At 41.6% G+C, this 22399-nt stretch overlaps 1 long non-coding RNA gene across 4 annotated transcripts in view; it reads left to right on the top strand.

Annotated features, from left to right (window-relative positions):
* Positions 1-8069: 8069 nt before the first annotated feature.
* Positions 8070-22399, top strand: part of LOC116037529 — a 118912-nt gene continuing 104582 nt past the window's right edge. For 3 of the 4 annotated variants that reach the window (XR_004896834.1, XR_004896837.1, XR_004896835.1), the window contains exons 1-2: positions 8071-8251; positions 9977-10082. This is a non-coding gene — a long non-coding RNA (uncharacterized LOC116037529). Of the gene's footprint in view, positions 8252-9976; positions 10083-22399 lie in introns of all 4 variants that reach the window. The other variant, XR_004896836.1, reaches the window with a different exon arrangement.

The following is a 22399-nucleotide window of genomic DNA, read 5'->3' as shown; positions in this document are numbered from 1 at the left end:
CACACACACACACAGTCACACACACACGTCCACAGCGCAGTAGCCAGAGGCGGGGTCTGTTCCGAGTATAATAAAGCCCCGTCTGTGTTGAGCAAAACATTACGTGAATTACTACGAGAATGGACGTGCATTTAATATAGGAAAAGTGCACAAGTATTAGCATCATTTGTTGTTGTTGTATGTGGCGCTAAGGTCTAGTGACAATGCTATAAAGACCGTTGCCGTGCTTGCATCACTCCCTTACCCCTCCTATCAGTCCCTATGGCCACTTGGCCAGTGGGAATGCAAATGGAAAAAAAAAAGATTTTGGGGGAGAGTAGTTCTTAGAACTGCTTAGAAGTGTACTTTTCCTCTAAAAAGTACTATCCGGTCGGAAAGCACCTCTTGTTTTCCATCAGATCAAACCGTGAATGTTTTCACCAGGCTGAAATTTATGTTGCTGTCACCTTCATTAACTTTGTCTGTGTCTTGTTAAGTCTGTATGTCTGGTGACTGTGTTTTTGTATCGGTGTGAGTGTGTGTGTGTGTGTGTGTGTGTGTGTGTGTGTGTGTGTGTGTGTGTGTGTGTGTGTGTGTGTGTGTGTGTGTGTGTGTGTGCACAGTGCAGGCTGTGTGGATGTAGTCCTTGCTTGACCTTTGCCAGTAGGAGAGCAAATGCGGTGGAAGAGTGATAGCACTGCGCGGTCCTCTAATCTGCTCACTCAGCCCTGGTTTTGGAGCTCACTTCGCTCCGCTTCACCTGAAGCTCCCTCATCACAAACTGCTGGCAGTATTCTCACAGACTGGAGCCCGGCTGCATTCACATACACTTCTCTGCTTTTCTCTGTGTTTGTTCCTCCATGTTCTGCTCTTTTTGGCCCTCAGCGTCACCTGACCTATCTTGTGTAAGTTTAATCATGGTAAGAACTGTAGCATCCTACTATTATACTCTAGATTAAGTGCACATCTGTGGGATGAGCCTGACTGCATTTACATCCAGCACTCTCTCTCTCTCTCTTCCTCACTATACCTCAGCTCTCTGTGCTTAGCCTGTCTTGACCTTTGCATACTTACAATCTGTAGAAGCACTCAGGTCAAGTGTTTATCCTGAGATGGACACCTTTCCTAACTCCCATACAGGAGACGTGTAGACTACAGTATAGTTTCCCTTTTTTTCTCTCTCTCTCTCTCTCTCTCTCTCTCTCTCTCTCTCTCTCTCTCTCTCTCTCTCACTCTCTTCAAGATCGACAAAAGTCTGACATACTACTGTGATTTCAAGGGAGCTATGGTTTAAATCCATACGCACTGTCTAAGAGTTTCATTATGCGATTAAAATGATAATAGGATAAAAAGACAGGTACAATATTTATTTTTATGCTTAATTGAACTGATTATAATGTACTGGGCTATAATGTGTTTCCTTTGTTAACACTCTTCCTCATAGCTAGCAATTCAACATTTGTGGATATACAGTAACAAATAACACTTTTCCTGATTATCTTTTTGGCATTGTTATGCAAGTCATTTCACTTTTACATATGTTTTGGGCCATTTAATAATTTGATTAGACTTGATTTCTAAATGTAAGGAACATTTTATTGCAAAAGATCTTCCTCTAAGAACCCACATCATATAAATACAGAATGATTAATACATAAGGTAGCAATCAATATCACATATTGTGCACATATTGTGTTTAAACAGATAATATATTTGGAATCACTTGATGTATAAGTATGGCTCTAGAATTAAGAATATTAATTTGTTTGTATACATTTAATGACCTATCTTTTTCAAATGTTCCTAAATGCATTTTCAGATCAGTTATTTCACTTCTACTTGTCAAGTTGTATGCTAAATGTTTTTGAAAAAAACAGTAGCCTAACTACAGTACAGTACACTTTATGTCAGATGGCAAGCAAATACATTCTTTGCAATGGGCTGGCTGGGCAGGGTCATCAGGGACAGTCGCAGGACTGAGTACTGAGGCTGAAGTCTTGTTGCCCCCAGTCCGCCCCCAGGGTGTGAGGGGCCTGGCCAGGAGCTTATCGCTTCAAACACATTGTCATTTCCTATAGTCTCTCTCCCCATCCTCTTCCTTCCACCTCCTGCCAGTCCTTCCTCTCCTCTCTCTCCGTTGCACCTCCTCAAGCTGTCGGCACGCTGGTTCGGAGGGTTTCCTTCAGGAAGGAGAGGTCCATGTTCCGACCACAGGCTGATAGAGTGAGCCTGATAACCCCTGAGCCAAGTGCTACACTGCCAGCTGACAGAAAGCAGATGTCCTTCTGACCCCTTTCTCTTTGGGAACAGGACACCAACACAAATACGGGGAGGGGTGGGCTTGAATGTCAGCAGAGCCCCTCTGTTACTGAGAACGTGTGACGGGATGCTTCAGACTTTATGAGCTGCAGAAATTGTTACGATAACATTTGAGCTTTGGTGCGGCATGACAATCATTCTATAGATATGATTTACCTCTACAGGCAATGTTGTTCTATTCTATTGGATACCTTTTTGGAATCTAGCAAGGGACACCAGATGAAAATATGCCTGTTATACTAACTCTGGCTCATTTACAGTTTTTGTTTACAATTGATGAATTGTCCGTGGCATATATAATATAAATACTTAAAATACATAAAAAACTGAAAGACAAATACAACCACAATAAAACGCAACACTGGATAGTGAAATGTTACAACGCAACATTTTTTTCAACCTATATACATGTAGACACTCCATGCATGTTTAGATAAATTGAATGATTACTTTTTCCTTTATGGATTGAGAGAATTATCCCACTTCCTAAGCTAAAACATTTGTAAAAACCCATTTGACTGAGAAATGCAATGTCACAAAGCAGATAACAGTTCTGTTTTCCTTAGCTCATAAAAAGCTGATGTTTTGGAGAAAGCTCAGATGAATCCAGCAGCCTTGACATTTAATGTCACATGCAGTTTTAGTATTACACAGAGACAATAGGAAATTATGTAACATATGTCCCCAAGCCTAGGTTATCTCACATACACAGTGACACACACACACACACACACACACACACACACACACACACTGGTCAGCATCTTGGGGAGAAAGGTGGAGTTGAGCATGCACAGAGACTTTACAGCCCTGTGACCTCATTACTATTCAGAACCAGTGGTGAGAAGACGGGTGGTGCTGTGTTCCCAGTACAGTTCAGCCCCAGCACTAGTGGATGATGTGCACGAATGGGGGTGTTGTGGGGTGGGCAGCAGCTTCCCTTAAATTCCCCTCCACCACACACACACACACACACACACACACACTCACTTCCTCCTGGGAGATAGGCGTACTCTGCTTTCTGTCAGGGTGTCCTCAGCCGCAGACCCCTGGGGTCTCTCGCTTGGTGGGAATCTGGTCTTCTCCCTCCACAGATGACCCCCTCCCTACTGATGAGAAGGAAAACAAGACCTGAGGAAGACACTGCTGCTCATCCTCTGCTATCATCTCCCATATTTTCTTTGCTATCTCTCTCCTACACCCCCGTCCCCTTCTCTTCTTCTCTTTCTTTTCTTCTGCCTAGGCGGTCGATAGCGTTAATTGGCTCACTCAGTCACCGGTACATTGATTGCGGTCACTAATAAAAGGGCTATTGATTGGCACTTTGTTTAACACTGGCCCATGCAGTAAGAGCTGCCCTCTAATACTATCCTGACAGCAACCTTTTCCTGTTTGCCAGTCTCTTAATGTCATAAATTATGTCAATCGATTAGGAAGATATTTCTTCCCTCATGTTTTTGCACCATCAGTGTAAGGACATTTTCAGATTCTGGCTCCCGAAGAAAGAACACAAGTGGCCCCTGATAGCTGAGAGCAACAACATAACATCTTGGGTATTAGGCTTGTTTGCTGTCAAACCTACAGTCAGATGAAAAGATTGATTATGAACTTTATTTGTATGTGTCCGGTACACACACGTATTAAGTCATTAAAGAGCTGGATTGATTGCATGTTGTTTATTTAAAGTAACTCACTTTTTAATATCTGCAATACGACAGGAACTTTAAGACCAGAGTTTGTTGGTCAAGAAATATTGCTGCTCCTTTAGCTGCTTCTTAAACCACAATACACACTAGAAAATACAGGAGCAGTGCATTTTTGTACATAAAGTACACTGTTATATGGCACAGATTTACCATAACAGGCACATAATGACTCACCAGACGCTAATGTTGTCAGTATTGTGTCAAGTGACATGTTTTACACTTCAATGTTCAAGATTGTACTGTACCATTTATTTTGGTGATTTTGCACCATTGCCTTTTGGTCACTTTGGGTGCATTATTGAAGACACAAATGGTACATATTTTACCATGTATATGTTACTCCTACAGCAACAAGCTTATACAAATATTCAACAAGATAAATCCAGCTCATTTAATTTCAATTAAGCTCAGCGAATTTTTACGACTGTATCTCATTTTATTTTTATCTTTATTCATTTTTTTAAAGTCTTCCTTTCTCAACCAGCCACAGAGAAATTCTAGCAAGACATAATTTGGATCCAAATTGTATCATTCTCAATACATTAATTCTGTGAAATGTTACGTAAGGCAGGAACATTTTACAACATTTGCTGATAAATGGCAGCCTCAATTATAATGATACAATGTGATTTTCACTTCACCTTTTTACCAGACATGTATTTTCCCGTGCGAGGAACACGCAGGTTGACAGGAAACAGCCTGCTCAATATTCTCAGAATAAACTCAATATCTGGTTTTATTGCAATTAGCTGTGCGCTATTCTTCATCGAGCAGTCCTGAAGCTTCAGTGAGTCAAAGGCTGGTCTCCTGAGAAAGACGATGAATACTGGAAATGGGGTGTAAGTACCTCCATGAGAGATTTAATTATCGCCATTAAATATTCAATGATCAATAGAATTTGTTTTAGCCGATCAATAGGTGGCCAGGCCTGAGAAGGACAATGTGCATAAGTTGCTATTTGCATTTCAAAGCAGCTTTCACGTGGCCCCATTGGAAATCCATAGCATTTTGTTAGGCTGTATTTCATATTTAGCTGCTTTATCCCCTTATCACTGACTGCTATTGATTCCCTTACCTTTATTTACTGCCTACAAACTGCCTTAGGTTTAAAATGTCAAAATGTTTTCAGGGGATCCGATACACCTTCATCTTCATTCCTCATCTCATATAGCTCTTTTTCCTCTCTCTTTAATTCCCTTGTCTCCTTTTCCCTCGCTCTCTCCCTCCCTCACTCTCACTACCCCTCTCAGTAGAGTTGGAAATTAAACTCTGTCATCTTCCCACCCACCGTACAGATCTCTGCTCACTCGGGTGTGAATCTGCACATTATTCAAATAAATATCTCCGAAGTGTCAGGGGAATACTCCGAGCCACTTCAAAGACACCCACCCACCCCCCAACCTTTCAGTGTTGCTTGTTCTTGCTGGAGTCCTATTTTGTTTACCTGAACCATGCTCTAATGGCTTGTTTTTCGCAGCACCTATCACATGTTCAAGAGCAACATTTAGCCAAGTTCAAGTGCACGCATCTTCAGGTCTCACCTGGGCTTTGATTGATCTCCAACACTGAATGTGATGTTGCTTAGTTTCGTCCGAAAACATTGTTTCTTCTCTGTTTTTTCTCACAGTCTTTTATCTGTCTCTTAACCCTATGTTTCATTCCTCTCTCTAGCTTTGTGCCCTCTTTCTTATCCCTCACTGTTTTTCCTCTGCCTCCCATCCTATCCCCTCCTCCTTTATTATTTCACCCAGTTGGTTTCCCCAGGTGGGATATTGTGTAAAGATGCCTAGCAGGCAGTGTGTATTGAGAGGATGAACTCTCAACAGAAGGAAACACTGTTGATCAAAGGCCATGCAAACACAACCCAAAACTACATGCTTGCGTTACAAGCCCTTATTTCAGTTATACACTTTTTTCTTTCTCACATAAGTGTATCAAGGCCAGATACATAGAATCCTCATGATGGGTGCTGCTTTTGTGTACAGTATAATGACAAAAACACATTTTGAACATGCTACTACTCTTTATACAATATTGGTAATCATATTGCATGCATATTGTGTTCAACCATGAAACTGTAAATGGAAATGTATCAGAAGAAAAATATCATCAATATCACACATACATAGAAGCACCTTAAGTACACACAGACAAAATAAAACTGATTATATTGTGCAGGCATCACAAAGAGACATCATGGTGCTAAAACAGCTAGGAGCTGGTAGTATAAAGACATCCATCTAAAATGAAATGTAAAACTATACAAACTGAATAGTATTGTGCTCTCTCTGTTGAGTTATACACTAGGACAGCCTCTCTATCTGTGAGCAGGCCAATCTATCAGAGCAACCCTCAGCCAGGAGACCACAGATAGGTCAGGGAGTTAACCTTCAGAGGCCTGAGGGCTGCATGAAGCATCATCAGTGCCATCAGGATACATGGCCTCAGCGCTGCAGCGCAGCTGGGGGAAAGAAAGTCTGGATGGACTCAATGGGTGTGTATGTATGCATGCACATCTGTAGGTGCCTGGGTGCATCTGTGTTGTAAATATGAGGGTCATGAATGATGGTTAAAATGTTGCTATAACCTCAAATCCAGAAGGAGACACAAGCTGGCTAGAGTAGAATGTGTGAGTACACCCTTCACCCATAATTAGTATGCGCTGATACAGGCTATGCAATTTAAATAGTCTCTAGGTATCACTTATAAAACATGAAAACGGTAAAATCTTAGTATAGGCCTGATGTAAATAGCCTACATGTTTTATTTAGCCTATAGAATATAATGAATTGAAAATATATTTTTTCAATTATTTTTGTCAATATCTTAAATAATCATAATTCTGGTGTAGTGTATGGATTCCCATTTCAAATTCATTTATTTTTTAGATTTGTGACAAATCAAATCGGGAATTCTTTTTTTTACAGTGTAGTGCTAATAGAATACAAAATGATAGACATAGCCTACAAACTAAAATGCCTGATCACCTTTGTATGTCACATAGTGTTTTGCCAATAGCCTAGACTTGTTTTGCCAATAGTATTTCAATGCTGCGTTCTATTATCTATCCGTGTCGGAGATCCGACGAGAAAGACAGGACGTTGCCTAGCGACACGCACCAACACGCCCCCTTTACCTATGCCCTTTTACTCGGACTGCGAACTTTCCAGCTCGGTCGAACTCAGAGGACACCGAGCAAGAATTCCTAACGGAATCCAAGACGGCTGCGCCCTGTTTGACTTGTAAGCATAGACAGTTGCTTATAAGTATGAATTGTTTGACTAACATCAATAAGATGCAGTTTTTACCATAGAAAGCTGTTTTTTTCAGTGGTGACATTATTTACTACAGTATTTATCTAGCTAGCTAATTACCTCGCCAACAAAGCTAACTCATTAACGTTACTTGCTTAACCTTATTTTTTTACACAGGTGTTTTTAGCTAGGCTTGCAAGGTTTAGCAAGCTAGCCTTCACATCAGTAAACACTAATGCTAACTATAACTTAGAATATTAACCAGAAACATCAATTTAAGATGTACTGTAGATTAGCTACTTAAACTAGTTTTACTAGGTAGCTAGTAATTTGTTTTTGAAGAATGGGTCAACCATTTAGCGTAGGCTAATACATTTCACAAACAATGTTCATAAGTTAGCTAGCTAATTTAGTATAGAGCCAACATGTTGTTTTCAAATTCAATTTGCAGATATGATAAGGAAAAAGAAAATGTTGCAAAGAAATGTGGAGGAAGAAAACGTTGCATCTGAGAGACTCTATCCATCCATCCATCCATCCTGCTCCAAAATGCACAGTGCTGGCGTGATTATACATGGTGAAAGACATCACTCACGATTGGGCCGAGACACTTCAGCTTGTATGTTTAAATTGCTCCCAGTAGTATCCTTAATCTGGGTGGAAATCAATATGGCTTTTACTGTCACATTGGAGGGGCGGGGACCATGTATTGATGTTCAGACGTCATTTCAGGGGGATTTGATGTTTCTGTCCCCTCTTCAGTGAGGAGATGCCACGATAGATCAACTGATGTGTCTGCTTGCTTTCTCCAGGGTTTTACTGGAGCCTGGCGTTGTTTGGAGTGAAATCGCAGATGTAAACTTGAGTCCTAATGTGATAAGCTTACAAAAAAAAAACAAGAAGAAAAGGTTTAGGGAAAGATGCTATTGATTACTCTTTTTTTATCAGGAAAGCTGTTGAATTAAAGCCTTATATCTTAATGGGGTTATCATCGTAAGCTCCAAACCCAGGACGAGGGCTCTGAACAGACATTATCACACACAGATGACAGCACACACACTTAGGCATTTTGTCAATCCATTTGATCAGTACAGACCATGTTGCATCTCTCAATACACTGCACCCAGTAGCAAGTCACATTTATTTGGTCTTATTCTGCTGTAGTACTGTAAAGATGTTTTGCATCTTTTACACTGTTTAATTATTCTAAAGTGATTGGACGACACTGTAGAAGTGAAATAGAATAGGGGTGTAGTAGTACAGTAGCCCTGGATGGTGATATATAGGTGAGGTTATAAGTTTGGGGGAGAGAGGGAGAGGTAATAATATTGATGGGAGTGTAGAATGAGTAATGTTTTAACCACAGTTCATAGGATGGAGTTCATGTGGGTTTATGCATAAACCAGCAGAAACTAGCAATGTATAGTTAACAATAAAGTTCTGGGAGGGTATAAGGATATTTTTATAGATACACCTGCATACACCAAATGTTTCAGATTTAGTAATCCATCTTTAATGTGACTAGTACTTAGGGCTGCACGATATGAGGAAAATATCTTAATTGCGATTATTTTGACTGATATTGCGATTGCGATATGATTCACGATATTGGAGGGAATGATCGTTTTTGTATCATTCTCATTTTCATTGAAAATGAACATTGAAAAAATTAAAATGATTATAGTGTGATTTTCGCGAGGATCTGTAGCAAGCAAAGATTTTTTTCTTTAGGATATGATTTGTAGGCCGGGAAATCTCCGCAGCACCACAGTAGTTAATTCAGAATGATTTGACACATATTTAGCCATTAACAAATATTGCGCCCCCCCCTGCGATTTGGATATTGCACTAGTCCATATTGCGATTTCGATACAATTGCTATTAATTGTGCAGCCCTACTAGTAGTAGAATGTGAATAGTAATCATTTTAAAGACTCACTTTGTCCCACTGAATTGAGTTCATTAAGTTTGTGAAATTCTTGTTTTTTTTATTTTGCCTTAAAGCAGCCATATTATGCTCATTTTCAGGTTCATAATTGTATTTTAAGGTTGTACCAGAATAAGTTTACATGGTTTAATTTTCAAAAAACACCATATTTGTGTTGTACTGCAGTGCTCTCTCTCACTGCTGCAGATCCTCTTTTCAGCTGGTCTCTGTTTTAGCTACAGAGTGAGACCTCTTTTCTTCTTCTTCTTCTTCTGTACTATCTTTGATTGCACTGCACATGCCCAGTAGCTCAGATGTAGATCATGTCAGCTAGCTAGCTCCATAGACAGTAAAAGAAAGGCTGTTTCTACAACTTCGGTCAGTTACAAGGCAGGATTAGCTGGGAGACTTCTAAATGAGGGCGCACATGTAAGTAGTTCTTTTGTAGATTATGGTGAACTTGTGTGTGTTGTAGTAGTGCTTTGCTATTGAGAACGAGGTAGCATGCTAGCGTTAGCATGCTAGCGTTAGCCATAGCGTTAGCATGCTAACGCTACGAGCTAATGGTTGCGGTTAGCCTGCTCGTTTCGGCTTGTGACGTCACAAGCCGTGCCGATTTTGAACAGCTCACCCAGAGACTGAAGGCAGGACACATTCAGAAACCGTATCTCACTCTAAACAGCATGGATGGATTTTTTTCAAAGTTTGTATGTGTGTGGAAGCACCAGAGACACAAAATAACACCCCAAATCCCAGAAAAAGTGATTTTTTCATAATATGGGCACTTTAAGGATTAAATGGTAAAAGAGGAAGGAGCCACAGTGAGCTGGTTCGATGAAAAGGTGACAGGTGCATACTTCAGTTTGGGTGAACTCAAACCTACAACATGTCATACAGGTAAGCAACATATCTTACTGTGTCATTCCTGTCATTCATGATTCTCATCACGGTTGCTTGTGGTCCGCACTGCACACTAATCACAACTTTATGCAAATTTGATAGCTGCTTAAAGCACCTACAAGTATGGAACTGATGCACAACTGATGCACTTATAAACCCGCCGGTTGATATATTGTTGATTGTCTTTTAAAAAAACAAATCTAGCAACAGGTGACATCTTTGCCTTGCTCCTGCATCAGAGGAAATAGCCTTTCATTTTAGAATTGTATGCAGCATTACTGTTTAACATAGTACCAAAACCCTTTTTACAATTAGCAGTCTTGTTTCCATTGAATCCTGGAAGTTATTTAAATTGTCGATAATTGGTTTAGATTTTTTTGTCGGCTCCCTATAGCCTACCTGTTCCATTGACCTAGATACGGAGCTGGCTCTATGTTGCTGTGTTTATCTCGGTAAGCGCCCCACCACCTCTTTCTCTTACGTTTATATTTATAAATTAAGCTTTTCTCCTAACTGTCAGTCCCCATCCCTCTCTGTCCCTGTTCCACTGTTTCTCTCTAAGGAGTCTTGCCTCCTCATCGACAGCCTGTGAGCCCTAGAGTCACATTTCAGGCCTGGCTGCTACTTAAAGGCCCATAATCTGCTTGGCGAATGGCTACAGTGTGGCGGCCTGAGCGGAAGCAAATTATTCGCTTTAAGGACTCCTGCTGCTGTGGGACCCCGGGCTAGTGGCTGGTGCCGTTAACGTTAACACACACACACACACACACACACACACACACACACACAGTGTGCAAGCCATCATTATTTATTTAACCCGTTAAGTGTTTAAAGTGGAAGGGGTCCACCGGGACACAGCTTGGTTGATGAAATTATTCCACATATATATGGTTAAATCCTTCAGGGAGAGGAGTAAGGGAACATAGAAAGATGAAGCCTTCCCTACATTTCCAGATGCAAGGTCTGATCACATGATAACAGACTGAGGGTGCTAGTGCGCTTGGCCGACATGGTGGTCTTACAGACCTCACAACATGAGAGAAAGTCACTGGGATGTATTTAATATGAATGTTTCCTGGGCTGTGTGTGAGAGATAGCAATAGTGTGTGTGTGTGTGTGTGTGTGTGTGTGTGTGTGTGTGTGTGTGTGTGTGTGTGTGTGTGTGTGTGTGTGTGTGAGACAAGAATAATATGCATAAGTGTTTGCGGTTGTGTCTGACAGTGTTACCACTTAGCAGTTCCACATAATGTCACTACAACTAACCTGAGTTGTTTAGCAAGTCCTGGCTGAAGATAAATATGGATATCCTCTGGCATTCACAATGTCACTTGCAACACTGATTCACCTTGAAGCATGTGTGTGTCTGTGGACACGCACTGTTGTGTGCGTGTATGCAGCTGTGTTTCTGTGTCCAGGTGCATCTGTTTGATCACAGTAATAGACGGAGGGAATAGCATATTTGTTTTCTCTACGTGTGTGTGTGTGGAATAAGGAGTCCCAGCATTAATAAGTAATCACTGGATGTTGGCCATCTCGTAACATGTTAGGCCAGCAGCACTTGCCCCCAGTAATGACACCATTACAGGACCGAAGTAGCCAGTTGAGAGTTTACCTCTGGGAATCTCTTCTCTGTCTCCACTCTGCCTCACCTCCTTGTCATATGTGCTGGGAGGTTGTCTGTTGCACCCGAACTTGCAGTGTTGGACCCTCAGTACACAAATGCAGTGTTTTTTTTGCTGTGATTACTCTAATAATCAGAGATACGCAAATGCACAACTCACTAGATATTGTGGTCATCAGATATGATGCATTAATACATGTGTGGTTATACAAACCAAAATACCCTATTTTAATACAAATCCAACCGGAGCTGAATCTAACCCATGTGTCAAAAAAAGCCAGTATTTGAATGCATTTAACATTTCAGTGAATGTTGTGTGAATGAGTAATTTGTTACAATAAAGACAACACACAGAGAGAAACTGAGCTACTATTTATTAGATAATACAAACTATGGTGATGGCAAGTAGAGACAGAGAGGGATGAAGAGGGAGAGAGGGGGACTGAACAGATTGAATGGCTAATGAAATGGGTACCTCCAGGCCTGAATAAATTCTCTGGTCTGGCGATCCCCCAGGATGCTGGCCTCCTAGGGAGATTAATGACCACTGGGCCATGGTATAATGAAGTAGTTTGCCTTGGCAATGGGCTTGTGAATTCATCACAGTGTCCACAAGTGGGCTGGCCGAGCACAACATCTTTATAAATCCCCCTCTATCCTCTCTCCCGCTGCTGATTTATGGTTCCGCCACCCCCAAATGGTTTGGCCCCTCTCACCAGACCCCGCCCTGGCTGACCATCACTATCCTACCGAAATCCAGGTCACTGCACTGATGGGGAAGAAATGGGAGGCTAATCAGATAATGGGAGGTGAAAATGGGCGAGAGTGAGTCGGAATCTTCAATCCCTCAACTCCTGCTCTGCCTGTCTCTGTTTGTTTGCCTCGCTCTCAAGCACATAGTCCTATAAAAGGTGATTCATTTTGTTTTCCATATGTGTCTACAGAATTTGTAAACTCATTGGCTGCATTTATATAATTTTGTTCCTAACCTAAGAAGTGATCTAAGATAGGATGAGATATCCTTTATTGTCCCAATGGGAAATTTGCCTTGGACATCACGGTGTCTGCAGTATAAAATCACAGCAAAACACAAAAGTAAACAAAAAAGACAACGCATACTGTACATTCATTCATCAATTGCATAGGCCCATTTTTCATAAAAGTACATACATAATACAATACATGAACATTGATCAACTTTAAGAAAACAGCTACAGCAAACACGTATTTTAGCCTTCTGAGGAAGTGCATCCTCTGGTCTCTAATCTAAACAATTCGATCAGTATTGATATATTAATTTAGATTGTTAGTGATACACATTATTAAAAGCATTTAATTGAACAGTAAAACATTTTTTTTGTTTGCTTTAGGGTTTGATTAAGATAATGAGAAATGGGGGCACTCTGGTACCAAAGATGGACAAATAAACGTTACCACAGAGGGAAAACGGCTGTTTTTTTCTGGACAAGGAGGTTCTGCAACGGTGCAGCAGCAGAGCACGTGCATCATAAAATGTGTGACTTGTACATCTGTTATCCACACTGATATAGTGAGTGGCAACAACTGACATATTCCCTTTGGTCTTAATAAGGAGAACAATGATCATAATTATCCACAAACTTTTTTTCAAACGAACTAATTTTAGCATGTGATGGATGCTGTGTACACATAATTGTTAATAAATGTTGGGAAGCTCCAGTGAATAGCTGAGTCTTGAATGCATTCCCACCAAAAGCCAGGCGTTTGTTACAGGCCTGTGCCCTCTATTGTTGAGATATTGCCAGCCTGTTAATTGCGGAGGACTGATGAGCCCCAGTGTTACACAACTCTGTCAGGCTCATAAAGCCTGTCTGCGTGATAACTGGAGCTCCATATGGAATAGTGGCAGGGAATTCAAAGGAGAATAATAAAGTATATTGAGGGATATTTAGATTAAAATGCATTTAATTGGGTTCTCGCCTAACGCAGTTGAGATGTGTTCTCACATAGCCGTCCATTCTATGAGTGCCCTTTGCTAAAGCTAAATGATGCTGCTGTCATGGTGTGTGTAGCCTAACCTGGTAAAGATTATTAATGAGTGCAATAAATCCAAATTGTATAATAGGAAGTTATGAAAAAAGTAATGTCAGAGTTAAGTCTAATGAGTATTTAGTTTGTTTACCAAGAGCAATTGTCACCCTGTGCCATGTGTACTCAGTAATTGTCAAAGGCTTTACATCCCCATTCTTTCTCAAGACAGCTTATCTTAATCTACAGTGTCTTATTTTTCTTGGAAAGCGATGGATGAGTTGAGTAATTGTACAGTTGACATCGGCTTAGACAACATCATCCCCTTAGTCCCCAGCTAATCCTACAGAGTGATAACAATAATGGGGAAAAAAAAGAATGGAGATATTTCTTTTTTTTTTTTTTTTACAAAAGAAGATATGGAGTTTAATTTGTAATTAGCTGCAGAGGTCAAAGACTTGATCCACCATCTGAAGGTTATCCTCCCTTATTTTTTTCTCTTCTTTTTCTATTTCCCTCTCAGCAGTCAACCTCTGATTCAGATTATGACCTTGTTGTGCAGAAGTTAAGTGTTAATGGTGTGCATGCGTGTGTTTGTGTGTGTGTGCTCAAAGGAAGATCAGTGAATACAAACGGGGATATTTCCCTCATGATTGCTTGACCGTTTAAAAAAGATAGGTGTGCATTAGTTAGCGGTTGTGTTTGTGCGCACATGTTTGCTGACAATTGGAAGTGTAATTTATTTTGGGGGGTTATGACCCTGGACCCCCCCCCCCCACTCCATCTGCCCTGCATCAGACAGCTCAGTGTAGCCCCTCGGGGGCTCCGAAGTAGCAGAGTTGCCCTCTTTGCCCGTATGTGTTTGTGTTAGTCCATGTGTAGAAAATCTGTCATTTTTGCTTGTGTGTGTATGTGTTAATGTGGGCGTCGCGCGTCTGTGCTAGTATTGATCCCCCTCCCCCCCTCCTTTCATATAATGAAGTGGAACTACAGCTCCATTACGAGCTGCTCCGCCATTGGCTGGAGGTAATATGAAATTAGCTAGCGTGCCGTGAGCCTGTCAGTATTGATTTCACTACCCAGATTACTTGTTACAAAAGAATGGAGCTGTCTGTGGCATAATTGAACAAGTTAACTCCTTGTCTCATAAAATGTAGGCCTGTATTGATTGTTACAGGGGAGGGCTCAGTGATATGCAGAGAGAAAGTAAGTTGCATGGGTGTTAACTGTGAAGAGGTGCTGATGCTTTCTTTTCCTCCCCGCCAGTGTCACCCCGACACGTGGATCAAGGCGTTTCTTGCTGAGTTGCAGGATGGCGGACAGCAAATGAGTTGTGTTCCATCAGCTTCACGTTACAACACACATTTCTCGTTTTTTCCTCCGTCTGTCATTTTTCATTTCATTTGCCTCAAGATTTGCCTCCGTCCCGTTTTCAATTTATTACCATATGTAAAAGGTGTCAGAACTTGACACTGTCAGAGCAGATTTACTTTGGTTTATCGCAAGTAACCTGTTTGTAAGTAGAGCAGCAATTGCTTGAGTTGTGACGAGTAATGATGATAATGGCTGCAGAAGCCTCTCTATCTCACTCTTTTGCTCCGCTGATGAACTAGAGCACGCTGTCTAATCACACTTGGCAGATTTGTGCCATGGAAAGTGAGGTGTTTAACAAGTGTCCCGGTCCATTAATTAAGGATATCCTTAAGATAAAAGAGGAGAAAGTGTGTTCAATAATTTAGATGAGCTAAAGGCAACTAGAACAGCCTTTGCCCACAGAGAGAAGAGAAAGATACTGTGCTCTCTGGGCTGTATAAATGGGTGAAGCCAAATAACTGGGTTCACAAACACCTATATGCACACACAGATACACACTCCTTCTCAGTTGCAGTGCGATGAGCCTTTTGCCTGTTTACCCTAGACAGCTAATTCTAAAGCAAGGTTCTTCACAATGCCTCCGTTAAGGGCATGTTCTACATACTTATCTTGGGTAATTAGAAAATGGGGCTCAGTCAACAATACAAGTGGAGGGTTTATTGAGACAAATGTCCCATGATTGTTCATTTAAGAGCTCAGGAAATTGAGGGCTTCTTTGGCCAGGTATGGGGCAAAGGAGGAGGTGATGAATTGTTTGATGTGCGAATGATGATGTTGTCCCTAAAACAGACATGGAAGGTACAGTGTACCCCCCTCAGACAGGGTGAGGGATTAATGAAATGCTCTTCCACGCGCCGATTTCCAACACTCCACTGCTGAGTGATAAGTAGCTAACCAACGAAGCCTGTAATTACAATCTTACAGAAACTGGCCTGATCTGTATATAAATCTCACCATCCAATTACAAGATGTAATAATTCTGCACTCAGGCTGGTAATGAGGTCTAATACTGGCGCATGTGATAATCCCCTCTGGATGCGGGCTTGATCAGATGTTGGCTTTGTAATTAGACTGGCAGAAAATCATTATTTCGTGTTCGGAAAAAAATGAGGTTGGTGGGAAGTTAATTTTCTCCCCATTCTCTGAAGCGTAGACAAGAATTTAATGATTTAATCATGATTGTTAGCTATTTTGCAATCAATTTGTAATGATTGTGTCGCAACAGAGGCTTTCAGGGAGAAGGGCCTGTAAAGATTGAAGGTGTCATTGATATGGAGTGGCTATGTCAATAGATCTGTACAGTGTAACGCTGATACTGTGGAGGAGTGGGTGTGTGTACATATAGTATGTATGCATTTGAGCGAATGTATGCATGTACACGCGTGTATTTTTGTTTTTGTCTGTTTGTATGCATGCTTGTGAGAGTCAACCATAGGCAGTCTGATAACAGTTACCCTTAATTGTTTAAAAAGCCTGAGCTGAAGATTAATACCCTTATTTCTCAGTACTGTTTATCCATGGAAATAGAACATGTGGTATTTAGATGTAGGATTTCTTTGCAAACCTCCTGGTGGACTGGCAGACAGAGTTAACTTCTTAGCCACGTGACTTTAACATAATTTGGATTTTTTTTGGATTAACAGCCGACAGTGAACAACAGGAAATGATTGCGAGTGAGTGAACAATCAAATACAGCTGAGCTGAGAGAGGAGCTCAATCAATGGCTTAACAGAATGCAGAGGAGAGAGTAAATAGGAACTGCACACCAAAACTAAAACTGCACTAGATAGATGAAACAAAAATTTTTGATTTTTGTTTTTGAGGAATGCACAATATATTGGTGGTTGATATATTATTATTATTATTATTATTATTATTATTATTATTATTATTATTATTATTATTATTATTATTATTTATATAAATTAGAAAATGTAATTCTTGAAATTTTCCCAATAACGGAATTTCAGCCGTTAATTAGTCTGATAATGCACAGATACCAGACGTACTATGGATGCAACTCGAAACCCTTGAGTGGGGAATTTGCCTTTCCCCTTTCTCTGTTTTCTTCTCCTCTGCTCTGTGTGGTGCCTGTTTGCACAAATGTGGGACTGAGCTCCCCCCCACAGCAGAGCAAAGAGACCACAGTGGAAAGAATTACATGGATTTTAGGTTGTATATTTGCTACGTTCGTATTATAGCAGTTTTAACTAACTTACTATCAGAACTAAGATGTTATAAAAAAAAATCTCCAGACTCTGTGCCCTGCTGTGCATTTAGAGATGTTTCTGGCGGAGCGGAAAGTCCGCCCGCTGAGCTCCATTATTCAGCACGATTGACAAGTGAATTTTTATTTTCTTAATTACAAACCAGTTTGCTGTCTCTTTTCCATGGATCTGACACCTGATGGGCTCTGCTTCTTTCGTCCTGGCTGCTGCCAGGGGAGGGCTAACACAACCTACATGAGGTCGTCCCGCACTGACTACTGGGCGCTAAATTATAGCAGCTAATGTTAAACGATCGAGTTGCCCTGGTGCGGAGACTCGCCTCCAACACAGCAAACTCAATTTATTACATGTACAATTATCACAACAGGAGGCAGAGGAATAGCTAAACATTTCACATGCCGATCAACAGAGAGTGAGAGGGAGTGAGTGAGAGAGAGAGAGAGAGAGAAAAAGAGAGAGAGAGAGAAGCCATCCTTAACTGCTAAGCTAAAGTAGCTTACAGAACTGAACAGCATGTAAACATCTGTGGGGTTAGCGAGAAAGTCGCAAAAAGATGGAGAGAGCTACGAGTGCTTGAGCAGAACTAGTGTAGGTTTAAATGTAAAGCAAATAATTAGCCGCTGTAATGACGAATATGACAAAATGAACCGGGTTGACCTACCGAAGCCAGACGCTATCAGCAACACAGAGGCATCCGCAACTGGAAATGAGGTAATATGCTTACCTCTGCATGTCAGCATGTCAGCACATCAGCCAAGCAGAAGGCAGGACAGCAAAGCAAGTGTAGCCAGTTTCATTGATTAGAGTGGATGTGTAGTGTTGCAGCAGCCGTGATCGGTCCGGTCGGCATATGCATATGGTTGCAAAACTTTGTACTGAAAGCTTAGAATATGCTGTTTGTTTTTTTCCACGCACATCCCCGGACAAGTCTGTTAACTGCAGGAGTTTATACCCTAATTTATGATACCCTGATAGATGTTTTCTGAATTAGTTGAGTAGCCAAACTAACATTATATTTTCATTATTGATGTCAGGTTAATTGTTTTTGGTACTTTACTGTGTGTCTCATCAGTTTGACTCTCCTAGTTTCCCAGGTTGTGTAGATCGATTTGTGTAGTGTATTGCAGATTAGTTGTAGCACAACAATTTATACAGTGTGAGTGGACTTATTGTGAAACTATAGTGCCACATCTCACACACATACACATTTTTCAGTCGAGGCTTGAAAGCAGTTCTCTAGAGGTTAACACTGTATTAACAGCTTCTGCTACTCCACCTCTATGCAGTGTTTGATTGGAATACCTCCTGTTTGATCATCTGAAGCTACTTAGTTTACTGGAGCATCCACCATGCAGTAGATCTAGGCAGTCCTGTGGGTTTGCACTTAGCTCATCTTTCCCCTAATCTCCTGGCGATTGCAGCTGAATACTTTATTGATTCAGTCCTCTGAGCCGATTTCTATAATTGATACTGTTTGAAGTTTAAAACTTAAAAAAAAATCTGGATTGAGTCAATACTGCCTTCCAGCCTACTTTAATTCAGCAGTGTTATGCAGGTCTCAATAAAAACATTAGCGTCATAATGACTCAAATTAAGGATGCTCATTAACATAGCATGGGTTAATATACTGTATTTTTTTTGTTTTTTAGTGTTACTGATTGTTTGAAACTTGCTTGATCATGGGAATGAATACAAATGGGATCAAATCCATGGTGTAAAACATCTGGGAATGACAGTGTCAAGTGTTTTGCTGTTTTGGTAAAAAGGCTCTATCTCTTGAAATATCTAACTCTCCTTTTTCCAAGCGTAGCTACTTTTTAGGCAGCTTTTGGGGTTTGCCTTCATCCTGGTTGCCCAGCCTCACGCCTCCAATTTCCACCTCTGCCCGGTTGAAGGCTCCTCAGAGACGCTTGGCTGGAGCTCTGGGCCGCTGGGCCTTTGGACCTCTGAGTCCTCCACTTCTGTGCTTTGGATAGAAAAAGAGGGAGATGCTTTATTCAGCCCTGCCCATTCTCGGCCCCAGTCCGCCACACCGTACACACTCCTACCTGCTCGATACCTCAGAAGAGCTTTCAAGTGCTCTTTGAAAGGGAAAAAAAGCAGAAAGGGAAGAAATCAGAGACCGTGCTCTTCCAGGCACTCAATAGCATGGCGCTAGCCTCTCTCAGCTCCCATGACACCACTCTCCCGCTCTCTTCTCTGTTCTTGGGTGTTTCAATTTATTTTTCTGTTTTTTTTTTTCTCTCCTCCTTCTGTCTTCTCTCTGTTACAGCCTCGTCTTCCCCCTGACTGCCTTCTTGTCTCAGGCATTGATGTTATTAATGGCATTTTCATAGTGTTAGAGCTGAATTCGCCATTATCCAGGCCACTTTTTTAGGGCTGTCCCGAATATCACTTTTGTGGCTTCGGTGGGAAGAATTCAAATATATTTAAAGCTTTAAAGGGGGGGGGGTTCAGTACCCGGGACAGCGCCGCACCTAGGCCTACACACACACCCCTCTGACCCTATCAACACACAAACAGCACTCCATCCATTTGTGGCCTTATGCATATATATATAATAATAATGCAAAAAAGAATGAAGCATTCAAATACTGATTTGGACATTGATTGGCAGCAATCGAAGCGTGGAAACATTTGGGTCATGTGTATGTGGATCTTTAGTAGTACAGTTGCCTTTTGTATTTGGCCCACGAGAATGAAATGAATGAAGAATGAATACATCACATCTGTATATTAGTTTGGCATTTGATGAGGAATCATAGCTGTCACAAAAACCTGCTCAGCTGCACCCCAAGGAGTAAATCTTGTTATGTCCACTGCCCACACTGGCCAACATAGCAAAGGAGCCAGTGCTGAAGTTAAATAAAATATTGCCGTCAGGCCATAAAGATAATTAGTCTTGTCTCATCTCCTCTCTCCCTTGCAATTTAATGTGACCCCTTTATGTTTTATGGATGCCAGCATAAACCCCTTCACTCCTAAAATACCTTCTAGATATGATAGGGGAAGTGTATTGTAAACTAATTGCTCTATATTAGACAGTAGCCACTAGAGATATTGTAAGTTGGTGTTATTGATGATAATGTTGGGTGTGTGTAATGAACACACACATGCACACAGACTATAAGAGCATCTATGAATGTACACTGTCAAAACTAATTCCCGTCCCTCTAACATCTTAACTGTTATAAAGCAGAGACAGTGCTTGGGAAAGCTGTGATTTGAAGACATAAGCCCCAGGCTCCTCATTCCACTCTGCTTCTGAACTCCCCTCATGCTCCCTGATACCGAGACACATTATTAAGTCCCTCCCTGTAGCTCTCCTCTTATCTTTGCCTGCTATAAACCTATCTCCGAGAAATAGGACAGGGTTAAGGTTTGAAGTAATCAGTTTCTTTTCATTCTTCCATGAAACATATGCCTACTTTGTAACAAGGGAATCACTAATTATAGACTTGTATAGGAAAGATAATACATTTGTAGTGATTGCTTTGTAGCCAGTGCTGGGGTTGTGTCTCGACAGTGTATATGTACTGTAATGACGGCTTTATCTTGCCCCAATACTCCTATACAAAGCCCTGTAATTATGTTTGATGCCCACAGAATGGCAGACAAACACTGGGGCACTGGTCATTGTCAGGGAAAGAAGTGCCAAACGTCTATTAAAACTATTTTGCTCTATGATTGGATTTCGGTACATAGGTTACTATGTGGGCAATGGCATGCTTGACTGGCAGATCAGAATCAGAATCAGAATCAGAAAAGGTTTTATTGCCAAGTACGTTTTTTAACACATACATGGAATTTGTTTTGGTGTTGTTGGTGCACGTCACACATTCTCTAAATGGAATATTAAACAATATAAGTATAAGTATATGTACACAGTATGTATTAAATTAAAAATAAAGATAGAAATAAAAAGAGCATTACAGCAGAGAGAGTACAGTGGCATGTAGAGCCAGAGGTGTAGTGTGGAGAGAGTCAGGGTGGGTTCCGGGCCTTGTTGATAAGGCTAGTGGCGGAGGGGAAAAAACTGTTCATGTGACGTGAGGTTTTGATCCTGATGGACCTCAGCCTCCTGCCAGAGGGGAGTGTCTCAAAGAGTTTGTGGCCGGGGTGGGAGGGATCGGCCACAATTTTTCCAGCACGCTTCAGAGTCCTGGTGGCGTATAGGTCCTGGAGTGGCGGCAGATTGCAGCCAATCACCTTCTCTGCTGACCGAATGACACGCTGCAGTCTGCCCTTGTCCTTGGCAGTGCTAGCAGCGTACCAGATGGTGATGGAGAATGTGAGGATGGACTCAATGATGGCTGTGTAGAAGTGCACCATCATTGTCTTTGGCAGGTTGAATTTCTTCAGCTGCCGCAGGAAGTACATCCTCTGTTGTGCTTTCTGACGAGGGAGCTGATGTTCAGCTCCCACTTGAGGTCCTGGGAGATGGTAGTTCCCAGGAAGCGGAAAGACTCCACAGTGTCAATTGTGGAGTCACAGAGGGTGATGGGGGCAGGTGAGGCTGAGTTCTTCCTGAAGTCCACAACCATCTCCACTGTCTTTAGAGCGTTGAGCTCTAGATTGTTTTGGTTGCACCAGGTCACCAGGTGGTCAGCCTCCCACCTGTAGGCGGACTCGTCTCCATCAGAGATGAGTCCGATGAGGGAGGTGTCGTCCGCGAACTTCAGAAGCTTGACGGACTAGTGACTGGAGGTGCAGCTGTTGGTGTACAGGGAGAAGAGCAGAGGGGAAAGAACACAGCCTTGGGGGGATCTGGTGCTGATGGTCTGTGAGTCAGAGACGTGTTTCCCCAGCTTCACCTGCTGCTTCCTGTCAGACAGGAAGTCAGTGATCCACCTGCAAGTGGAGTCAGGCATGCCTAGCTGGGAGAGCTTCTCCTGAAGCAGAGCTGGGATGATGGTATTTAAGGCAGAGCTGAAGTCCACAAACAGGATCCTGGCGTAGGTTCCTGCGGAGTCCACTTATAGGTGGTGATCTGCCTAAGTCCTTTCCAGACAGTCGCAGAGTCGTTAGCTGAGAACTGGCGTTGGAGCTTCTCAGAGTACCGTCGTTTAGCCTCCTTCACTGCC

Source organism: Sander lucioperca, chromosome 3 (genome assembly GCF_008315115.2).
Source record: "Sander lucioperca isolate FBNREF2018 chromosome 3, SLUC_FBN_1.2, whole genome shotgun sequence".
In the NCBI taxonomy this organism is placed as follows: Eukaryota; Metazoa; Chordata; class Actinopteri; order Perciformes; family Percidae; genus Sander; species Sander lucioperca.
This window is presented reverse-complemented; position numbering and strand designations above follow the sequence as displayed.